The sequence below is a fragment of the Balaenoptera physalus genome, assembly GCF_965194825.1.
Source record: "Balaenoptera physalus genome assembly, chromosome: 2".
Lineage (NCBI taxonomy): Eukaryota > Metazoa > Chordata > Mammalia > Artiodactyla > Balaenopteridae > Balaenoptera > Balaenoptera physalus.
The window spans coordinates 27,847,213-27,858,771 of NC_138883.1; the positions used below are offsets into that span (position 1 = coordinate 27,847,213).

General features: G+C 40.5%; 1 long non-coding RNA gene across 1 annotated transcript; it reads left to right on the plus strand.

Moving 5' to 3' along the window:
- The first annotated feature begins 162 nt into the window (after positions 1-162).
- On the plus strand, positions 163-9,373 carry LOC309655994. The gene is made up of 2 exons (XR_014261115.1): positions 163-422; positions 523-9,373. It is a non-coding gene; the product is annotated as an uncharacterized lncRNA (long non-coding RNA).
- Positions 9,374-11,559: the final 2,186 nt, after the last annotated feature.

Consider the following 11,559-nt stretch of genomic DNA (forward strand, 5'->3'; position numbering starts at 1 on the left):
CTCTGGGAGGAAGACTCCAGTTTGGGAGACGGCAGGGCCACGCCCCTCGCTGCCACATCCCGCCCCGCCACCTGCCAGAGCCAATCAGACACTTGGAGCTCGATTTGTTCAGTTACGGCCGAGCGCCCGCGCGCCTCCGAGGTTGGAGGAGCGGAAGTGACCGTTCCTGCCTCCTCAGACGCAGAAGACCTCGCAAGTGAGGCCTCAGGAGGGTGGCTAGACCAGTTGTTGTGGAAACAGCCAGTCTGAACGTCCCCCACCACTACCCGAGGCTACGCTGGAGAAGTTGCCGCCCTCCTTCCCGTTCCCTCAGCTCCGGTGACGGCCCAGCCTCCAGACACAGACGCTCAGAGTGTGCGTCCAGGGTCAGCTACCCCATGGGCCGACGCCCCGTTATAGTGCTGTTACACTGCGTGTGACTGGTTCGTTTGCGCCTCTGTCTCTCTAATAGATTGAGCTCCCTGAAGGCAGGGACAATATATATATATTTTGTTTGTTTGCCTTTTCCTTTTCAACGTCTAGCACGGATAATATACGACGGAGGAATCGGGGATGAGGAGATCGAATACCCACCAATAAGGAGATTCAAAGTGGGAGTTAATATGGGAGCAAAGATGATGTCCTTCCATCTGGACAGACTACAGAGACTAGAGAGTATAACATAACACCAAGAGCTACCATTTACTTAAAGCTTACTAGGTGTTGCACACTGTGTGTGAATTGTCTTATCTAATGCATCTCTGTGAGGTAGGTCCTCTTATCCTCATTTTACAGATCAGGAAACAGAGCCACAGAACTTAAGCAGTTAGTAAGGGGATGCGTTTATATTTAAATCCAGGTGTGTCTGAACCCAAAGTCTGTGTGTAATGAGAATCTCTAAGTATTTCCTTAAGATAAATCCTTAGAAGTGAAGTCCTTGGGCACACACATTTCTAAGACTGTTGTTACAGTTGACAAATTGCCCTCCAAAAAAATATATCAATATGAAAATCAGACAAAGATAGTACAAGAAAAGAAAATTACAGACCGGTGTCCCTCATGAATGCAGATACAAAGATCTGCAACAAATTATTAGCAAACCAAATCCATCAGTACATAAAAGATTAATGTATAATTATCAAGTAGAATTTAAACCTGGAATGCAAAGCTGTTTCAGTATTCGAAAATCAATTTGAGAAACCATATTAATATTCTGAAAAGTAAAACCACAGGATCATATCAATTGATGCAAGAAGCATTTGACAAAAATCAACAGCCATTGAATTAAAAAAAAACACACAAAACCTCTCAGACAACTAGCAGTAGAAAGGAAATTCTTCAGCATCATAAGGGGCATCTACAAAATCCTATACCTAACATCATACTTTATGGTGAAAGACTACTTTCTCTCTAAGATCAGGAACAAGGCAAGGATGTTCACTGTCACTACTCCTATTTAATATTATACTCAAAAGATCTAGCCAGTGCAATAAGGCAAGAAAAAGAAATTTTAAAAACATACAGACTGGAAAGAAAGAAAACTGTCCTTATTAACCGAAAACATCATTGTCTACATAGAAATTCCCAAAGAATCAACAATAATAAGAAAAAACCTCCTAGAACTAATATGTGAATTTAGCAAGGATACAAGGTCAACACACAAAAATTTATCATATTTCTGTATACTATCGATGAATAATCAGAAACCAAAATTGAAAACATAGTAGCTCCCAAAAGCCATAAAATATTTGTCAATTTTACTGTGTGTTAAGTTTAAAATGTCCAAAAAATTCTATGAGTTTATATGCTTGCTGGCACTTATGTTCTGGCCAATTTTGGATATTGTCATTATTTTTCCAGGTATAAAGCCATTAAAAAATAAGGTACGTACTATTTTAAACATACAAAAGAATATGTGCGCATGTGTATATAGTATGTATATGCAAGTTATGAAACTTGACAACAAAATGAACACCCATGGGCCCATCTGTCAACTTGAAAACTAAAAATCTCAAATTCATAGACACAGAAAATAGAATGGTGGTTGTCAGAGGCTTGAGGGAGGGATTATTTATTGTTTAATGTTCAGAGTTTCAGTTGTACAAGATGAAAGGAATTCTAGAAATGAATGGTTGATGATGGATGTGCATTTATATTGTACAACAATGTAAGTGCATTTAATGCCACTGAACTGCACACTTAAGGGTTAAAATGGTAAATTTTATGTTACGTGTATTTTACCACAATTTTAAAAAATAATTTGTGATATTTTAAAAAAACACCTAGAATACTGCCAGTACCATCACATCAATGTGTGTGCTATTCTCCTAACCCATTTCCCTGCCTTCTACCACACCCAAGGATAACCACTAAACTAAATTTTGATTGATATTCCTTTGCTTTATGAAAAAATAATTTATATTTACAATCCCTAAACAACATAGTGATTAATTTTGCTTGTTTTGGAGTTTTTTTACAAATGGTATTATAATGTAATCTTCTACAAGTTGCTTTTTTTTACTTAGTATGACATTGCTAAAATTTATCCATGTTGTTATATGTATCTGTAGTTCTCTTGTTTGCACTGCTGTGTAATGTTCCATCATGTGACTATACCACAATTTATGTATTCATTTTCCTTCAACAGATATTTGGGTTGTTTCCAATCTTTCTGGGGGGTGAGAGAATATAAACTATAAATATTCTTTTGTATATCTTGGCATACCTACAAGTGGAACAGCTGGGTCATAGGCTATGTGAATATTCAACTTTACAAATAGTGCTAGTATTCCAAAGTGGTTAAATCAATGTATGCTCCCTCCAGTAGGGCTTAAAGAGTTCTAGCTTACCAACACTTGGTATTATCAACTATTTTGGGGGGTAGGGGTGGAATCAGGTGGATATAAAAGGATATATCATTGGAATCTTAATTTGTTTTCCTGATTACTAATGAGGTTGTTCTTTTTTTTTTTTTTTTCCATATGTTTATTGGCCGTGTGTTTTTTCTCCTTTGTGAAATATCTACTTGTGTCTTTTACCTACTTTCTTTTGGTTAAAAAAAAAAAAAACTTTTTCTAATAGATTTGTAGGCGTTCCTTATATATTCTGAATACTAATTTTTTTCTTAGTTTATGGCTTGTCTTTTTACTCACTTTGAGATGTCTTTGAACAGAGTTCTTGATTTTAATGTGATTAAATGTATCAATCTTGTCTTTTATAGTTAATGCTTTTTGTGTTTTATTTAGAAAATCCTTCTCTAATCTAAAGGCATAAAGATAATCTCCTGTATTTTAAAAATTGCCTTTACATATAATTTTGAATTACTTTCTATGTAGGGTAAGAGCTGGGATCCAATTTTATTTTCTTTTTCCATTCTTTCTTCAGTGATTTCCAGGGCTACCATTGTACTATGTGAAGTTTGTATATTGTGTGAGTCTGTTTTGGGGCCCTCTATTTTGTTCCATTGCTAAATTTGCTTATCCCTGAGCCAGTATTACATTATCTTAATTACTACTGTCTTATTTTTTAAAAGTCTTGCTCTCTGGTAAGAAAAACTCCCTTACCATATTCCTTTCTTTAAGAGTGTCCTGACTAGTTGTGGGCCTTTGCTCTTTCATATATATTTTAGAAATAAATTGTCTGTTTCTCAAAAAAAAATCCACTCTATTGAGATTTTGATAGACATTGCTTTAAATCTCTATATCAATTTGAGGACAATTGACATCTTTAAGATACTGAGTCTTACTATCCATGAACATGGTGTATATCTCTTCTTATTTAGGTCTTCTTTAATGTTGTCCAGTAAAATTTTATAATTTTCTCCATTTAGGTCTTGCACATCTTGTGTATAAAATTTATTCCTAGGCATCTTATATATTTGTCACTATTGTAGATGATTATCATTCTTTTTCATCATTGCCAAGTTGATAGAGAAAATACAGAAGCTCCTTTTAATTTTCATTCCTTTGCTCATTAATCAAGATGAGCCTTTTTCATGTTTATTTACCATTTGCATTGCTTCTCTTATGAATTACTGGTGCATGTGGTTTGCCCATTTTTCTAATATGATGTATAGCAGACATTCTGGTTGTTCATTCAATATCCTTTTTTCTCTTCCTTGTTAAAAAGAACTGATTTTGTTTGGTTTCTACCCACAGGGAAGGTGGTTTTAGCTTTTGAATAAATCCTGATTGGTCTAAGCCAATCATAGTAATTCCATTCTACTTTTTTTTTTACAGATTGGTGTAGAATAACCCATTTTCTAGTCAGTGAGATGTAAGGAAAATCTGTTTAGGACTTCCTGGAAAGGTTTCCCTGTTCTTAAGAAAGAAACAGAGAAGACTACGTAGTCTCTTCTATTTCTGGACTCCTTGGATGAGATTCCTAGAGTTAATGCAGCTATCTTGTGACCACGAGGTCTTAAGACTGAGGATAATGTTAACATTCTGAGGATTTCAGAACAGAAAAACAGAAAGAGCCTAGACTCTTGATAATGTCAATACTTAATGGATAGTTTACATATATTAACTCTTCATCCTTAAAACAATCCTTTGAGACAGATACTATTAATATAACCATTATCAAAAGAGGAACCTAAGGCATAAATAAGATAAGTAACTTGCTCAGTGTCACACACTCAGTAAATGGAAGGGTTGGGATGTAAACCCAACAATCTAGCTTCAGAGCCTGCACCATTAGTCTATATATCGTGGTGCCTTTTTTTTTAAAGTTGTGTGAAATCGACAAATTCAGAAGTTGCCCTGCCTTTAGACTTCTTATTATATGAAGTGATAAATTTCTCTATTGCTTATATAATTTTAATTGGAATTTTCTGTCATTTGCAGCCCAAAGCATCTTGATTTTGGGTATTTATTTTTTCTAGTTGACTTATAAGATCTATTTATATATTAAGGATACCAACTGTTTGACTGCAATTTATGTGGAAATATTAGTATTTTTAGAAACTTTGCCGAATTCTCATATATTGCTGTGGGATTGTAAATTGAAACCTTTAATAGGACAATTTGAAAAAAAAAAAAAAAGCAAAAGACTTTAAAATGTTTTTTCGTACCCTTTAAACCAGCATATTTATGTCTAAAAATTTATCCTAAGGAAAGGCACAAAGATTTATCCACAATATTTTCCACTTTATTATTTATAACACAAAAATAAGAATATTCCTAAAATTCAAAATTAGGAACTTGTTTGGAAATTATAGTACGGCCATACAATGGAATATCATGTTTTAGAAGAATATTTAATGACATAGGATGTGCTTAATGATAAGGAGAATTGTTGACAACATATTGTTACGTTTCCAGTCACTCTGGAAAATAGTTTGGCAGTTCCTTTCAAAACTGAAAATGGACTTATAATGCAACCCAGCAATTACACTCTTGGTCATTTATCCCAGAGAAATGAGCACTTATGTCCAAATAGGAAGTTGTACATGAATGTTCATAGCAGCTTTATTCCTGATAGCCCCGAACTGAAAACTACCCAAATAAATGTTCTCCGATTGGTTAATGTTTAAACAAACTGCAGTACATCCATACCGTGGAATACAGCTCAGCAGTAAAAAGGAACTATTGGTGTATGCAACAACTTAGATGAACCTCTAGACAATTACACTGAGTGAAAAAAGCCAATCTCAAAAGTATACATACTACCTAATTCCATTTGCGTAACATTAATGAAACATTAATGAAAAAACATAATTATGGAGATAAAGAGTGGATTCATGGTTGCCAAGAGTTAGGGATGAGTGGGGGGATGGGAGTGGCTCTGAAGGCATGACACAAAGGATAGTAGAACTGAGTTTCTTGATTGTGGCGATGGTTATGTAAGGCTACACATGAGTCCATGTATAACTAGTGAAATCTAAATAAGCTCTATGGACTGTACCAGTGTCAATATCTTGGTTTTGATACTGTACCACTGCTGTATAAGATGTTACCATTGGAGGAGGCAAGGGAAGAATGCATGTGCCTTGGTGTACCTTGCTTTCAACCTCCTGTGCATCTACAGTGATTTCAAAATAAATAAACGAAAACTTCATGAACCAGGATTTATAAAGGAAAAACAGGTATTTAAAAGAAAATCATAAAGCATTACATTACTCTAATTGTTAAATGACTCAGTGCTAAAATAGATAATAAAAGAGACTTTATTTAAGGTCTGCAATTTTTCAAAAAAGCGGGATGAGAAAATAGTATAATTGGTGGGATCTCAATTTCATTTAAAATATTTATATATGTTATTCATATAAATTATAAAAATACACACACATATATACTTACACACACACACACACCTATACACACACACACACACACACATATACACCAAGTATCATTATCTACATGTCTACATATACCTATATCTATTTTTCTATATGCAGGTGTGTGTGTGTTTTTGTATGTGTGTATAAATGACGTATACCAAGATGTTAACAGTGGTTATCTCTGGGTATTATGGTTACAGGTTTATCAGAGACCCCTAGTTGCCTCAAAAACCATTGTTCTATGGTAATAGGGTTTTACCTGGGCAAATAGCCACCCAGAAAAAAGACTACATTTCCCAGTCTTCCCAGCAGGTAGATGTGGCCATGTGACTACATTCTTACCAATGGGATGGTATGGACGTGTTGTGTTGCTACTTCTGAGAACCTTCCCTAGGAGATAGCCATCATGGGTCCTTGGCCTCTTTATCCTTTTCTCTTCTTGCTGCCTTTCTGCTCTGCTAGCTTAGATTATGAGGATGCAGGCCTCGCTGCAGGGATGGCAGAGTAGTGAACTGGAAGGAGCCTGGGCATCCTGAGGCCTCTGTGGAGCAGAACTCCCATGCCAGCCTGGACTTTTGGACTTCATGTAGCTTTGAGCAAAATAAACTTCACTCCTGTTTAAGCCATTGTTATCTTGGGGTTCCTCTCACTTGCAGTCACACCCAGTCCTAACAAATACAAGAGTGGTTTTTATTTTCATTGTGTACTGTTCTGTATTTTCCAAAATTTCTGCAATAAACACACCCATTTATAATCAGAAAGAAAAGTTATTTGTAAGAAAAAGAAAAAAATCCTTCATCAGGCCCATTCTCTCAATGAGTATGATTATGTTGACCAAATCTTCCAGGTTTTCCCAAAGGATCCCAATCTCAAACATTCTGGCTAATTGTCTGCATAATTATCAAATCACAGTTTCCAAACTTAATTTGGAGAATAAGGTGCTTATGATGATAATTCTCAAGTAGGGGGAGGGAAGCCGACCAAAATATTTGTGTCTTTCTCCTCCTATTCTAAAGAATCTCCTTTAGGCCATCAGATCACTTCCTTTTCCTGAAGGGCTTTGACTCAAGGCTTGGGCATGTGAATGCACTACTGTTTTTATCCCTCTCTGATTGTTTTGGTGGATAAGTCATGTCTCTACGCAACCTGAGAACAAGTGCTATTGTAGTGGACACCTGTTGTTTTTGTCTGCCCTGCACCCCCTTTCCTTTGGGAACTGCGCCTCCTCATCCCATGTCATTCAGGTGAAACTGTCAATCCCAGGGTCTCCTGGTGCCCAGCATGGCCCCTCACCTCAGGGATGGCACACCACCCAGGTCTGGTCAGTCACCCACTTCCATGATGGCTGGTTTTGCAAAGCCATTCAGTTCTTCCCTGTGATTTGCTATACAGACCTGGAAGAGAGCAGGTTTCTCTCCTCCTCATCTGCTCTAGGGAAGTTGGCTTGGACTATCAGTGTGGCCAGCTTTCCTGCGTCATGGAGAAAAGCTTGTCTGAAGGAGAAAGTCAGGCAGCTGCTCCAGGAGAAGCAGAAGCAAGCAGAGCCAAGTCCTAGAGCGAGAGGGGAAAGAGCAAATGGAGCGTGAAGGTGGAGCCACCCTTGGACTTCTCAACATATTCCCCTTTGGCTTAAATTGTTGAGTTGCTAGAGCCTTGACTATGTTTCTCTTTTGTCCTCCAAGGGACCCAACCCTATTCTCAGCTAAGGTAGGAGTTTATTATTATTTGATTGATTCTGCTAGACTAGAAGCTAATCTTGGTCTAAATGTGGATTTATATTTTTTGGAAACTGGCTCTGTTCTTGAGATTCCCTGGCACTTAAATGTGGTTCGTTGCTAGGAATTTGGAGGGAAATTCTACTGACAGACACAGTGGTAGTCCCAGAGCATGTGATTAGAAAAAACTACTACCACTATTGTTATTAAGACTGTATTAACATTTGCTCTTCATAGAACAACATATTCAATAGGCAACAAATTTTATTGAGCATATAAATAAATATAAGCACCAAATTGCATATTGGAAAATAGCTCCTGTAGCAGGGGAGACTCAATAAGCAGCAGCATCCCTTACACTTAGAGGATCTTGCCTTTTAGTTAAAGATGCTCGTATTCCTTATCTCTTTTGGTCTCTAAAGAGCCCTATGAAGTGGGCTGGCTCTGGCCAAGAGATCAGTTATTCCGCAATTGACAGGTCCATCCTAAGTGAGAATTGTACCAAGCACATAGATAGACAAAAACAAATAGTCTGTGATCCTGGGGGAAAAAATGTGGAGACCAAGGCCCACAGTTATCCTCTTAGCTATGGTAGCAGTGTAATGGAATGTTAAATGTTTAAATGCTTGGGCTTGGAAGTCATGTAAATCTCAGTTGAAATCTTAGGTCTGCCCCTCCGAAACTGAGTGATGTTATCTGTCAGTTGAGATGATAATAACAGTGACGTTTGATAAAGGGTAGTGATCTTAAAGATTTAGAGACATTGTACTACTATTGATCTTTAAAGCAGTAGGTCTGGATACCCATACCCATAATCAAGAGAATTTTTTAAAATCTCCAGTAAAACGTGATTCTGATGTACTTAGAATTTTGAAGACCAGATAGTCCAGACAAAAATAATGCTAGCTTTTATTTCTATAACTCCTCTCTTGAAGAATGAATCAGTTAGTGTAACTACCTGAGAGTATTTCAGAACAGCTACAGACCTTGCATGATGGGGCAGCCCAGTCAGGAAGCCTGGGTCCTGGGTGCCAGCACTTCCTACCACTTTTGGGGCATAAATGACACTTAGCAACTAACCTACGGGCAGAGGCTGCTGGTGGCTTGCAGGGGCCCAAGGCCCACCGTCTCCCATCTGGCTCCCCTCCTTCTTTCCCTGGAATAGTTTCTATCCCTGGTTTGAGGCCTGTGGCCAGGAACATCCTTAACAACAGACAGTGATTGCCTAACTGCAGAGGGTAGTTTGATTAACTGGTTCCTGACCAGAGTGGAAAAAGGAGAGGCAAGGAGGTTTCTCAAGCGTGCTGTGTACATTGTGCAGAACGTGGCAGATGGGGGAACTGAACTGAGTACTGAGATCAGAAGGTTCTTTCTTTTTTTTTTAATTATTATTATTTTTTTTTTTTAATTTTTTTTTTTGAAATTCACGGTCTTTTATTTATTTATTTATTTATTTATGACTGTGTTGGGTCTTCGTTTCTGTGCGAGGGCCCCCTCCAGCCGTGGCAAGCGGGGACCACTCTTCATCGCGGTGCGCGGGCCTCTCACCATCACGGCCTCTCCCGTTGCGGAGCACAGGCTCCAGACGTGCAGGCTCAGCAACTGTGGCTCACGGGCCCAGTCGCTCCGCGGCATGCGGGATCCTCCCAGACCAGGGCTCGAACCCGCGTCCCCTGCATTGGCAGGCAGATTCTCAACCACTGCGCCACCAGGGAAGCCCTAATTATTATTTTTAAAATATTTATTTACTTTTGGCTGCATTGGGTCGTAGTTGCGGCACGCGGGATCTTCTTGTGGCACTCTGGCTTCTCTCTAGTTGTGGCGCACGGGCTGTGTTGTTTATGGCACGTGGGCTCTCTAGTTGAGGCGCGTGGGCTCAGTAGTCGTGGCACGCAGGCTTAGTTGCCCCGCAGCATGTGGGATCTTAGCTCCTTGACCAGGGATCGAACCCGCATCCCCTGCATTGGAAGGCGGATTCTTAACCACTGGACTGCCAGGGAATTCCCAGAAAGTTCTTTCTAATCTCAGCTAATTTCACTTCTTAGGGCTTGAGTAATAAGAATCACAGTGTCCTCCACTTACTAAGCACCTACATTGTGCCAGAGGCTATGTATTAATTACAACGAAACCATCCAAGTCTCTACAAGGTAAATGTTAACTTCTTCATTTTACACTGGAGGGCACCAAGGCTCAGAGAGGTTAAATGCCATGCCCAGGCATATAGCCAGTGAGACAGAGCTTAGGTTCTAACCCAGGTTTGTCTTCTCCAGTGACTTCCACAGTGCCTCCTAATTCCACGACGTCTGTACCCTTCATGTTAGAGTGGGAGGAATGGTCTTTACGGGTCAAATGGGCCAGACTCCCACCAGTCCCTGAGGTCTTCCGGATGTTGTGGATATAAAGCTCTGTGTCCCTACCCTGTCGCATGAATAAGGAGCCAGAGGATGAGACCGGAGCTGATGCTGAGAAGGCTGAGTGGCAGTCCTCTGAGAGCTGTGCCCCAGCCTTGCTAGGACGCCCTGCGCACACCTGAGAGCGCTGGGGGTGGGGAAGGGAATCTCCCTGCCAGCCCCTACCCGCTGAAGGGAAACCTGAATGGAAACCTCCCAGGGCTCACAAGCCTAGCCTGGGGTGGATGCAGCCTTGGAGCCCAGTGGCCAGTCGCACCCCGTGGGAAAGCCTTGGCCCTGGCCTGCCTGGGAGCCACGGTGGTGCCGCCTTCTGCCCACGGCTTGGCTCAGCGGGTTCCCAAGTGGCTTGACTTCCTGCCCCCCTCCACCACCACCCCTCACAGCCCCCAGGGGGCCAGGGAAGCCACTGGCAGAGTTGGCTCTCAGTCCCCAGGCCTCCCAAAGCCCTTTCTCCCTACACCTTGGAGCCAGGTTTCCCGCAGCGGAGCAGGAGGGGAACCTCCCATCTCCCTAGGTCTCTTTAGGGCTGACTGGCCCCATCCCTACTCCTTCTGCTGCACACTGAAGCAACACTCTGGGCTGCAATAACAGAGCTTTGGGTATGGGCTGTTGTTTTTGCAGCTGGGCTGGGGCGGAGCAGCAGCGGGGAAGGCTTCGCGGGTACCGACCATCTGAGAAAGCCCCAAGCCCGCATTCCCACTAGGACTGGGACAGCCCCTTCAGGCTAGCAACTGTACTGTTCCTACAGAGAGGCCCCTGGGCAAGGCTCAGAGTGTGAAGGGAAGGCAGAGAAAGAGGCCAGCCCGGGGGGAGCAAGAGCTTAGGGGAGACCCCGGGCCTTCTCTGAGCCAGCCCTCGCCCAGCAGGCTGTGCTTCTCCCCTCATTTTTTCCAACTGCAGCTGGACCAAGCCTCCCCCCCACCCCACCCCCGCACACATCTGGCAGATGCTGGAGCAAGCTTCCTTAAAACAAACAGCAAACAAACAAAAAATCTCATTTACTAGGGGCAAAATGTCGGAAACTAAAAAGAATAAAGATCAACCCGTAATCCCTTCACTCAAAAATATTCATTAAGAACATTTTGATGTATTTTCCTATGACCTCTTTTTTTTTTAATTGTGGTAAAATATACATAACATAAAATTCACCATTTTAACCATTTTTTAAAGT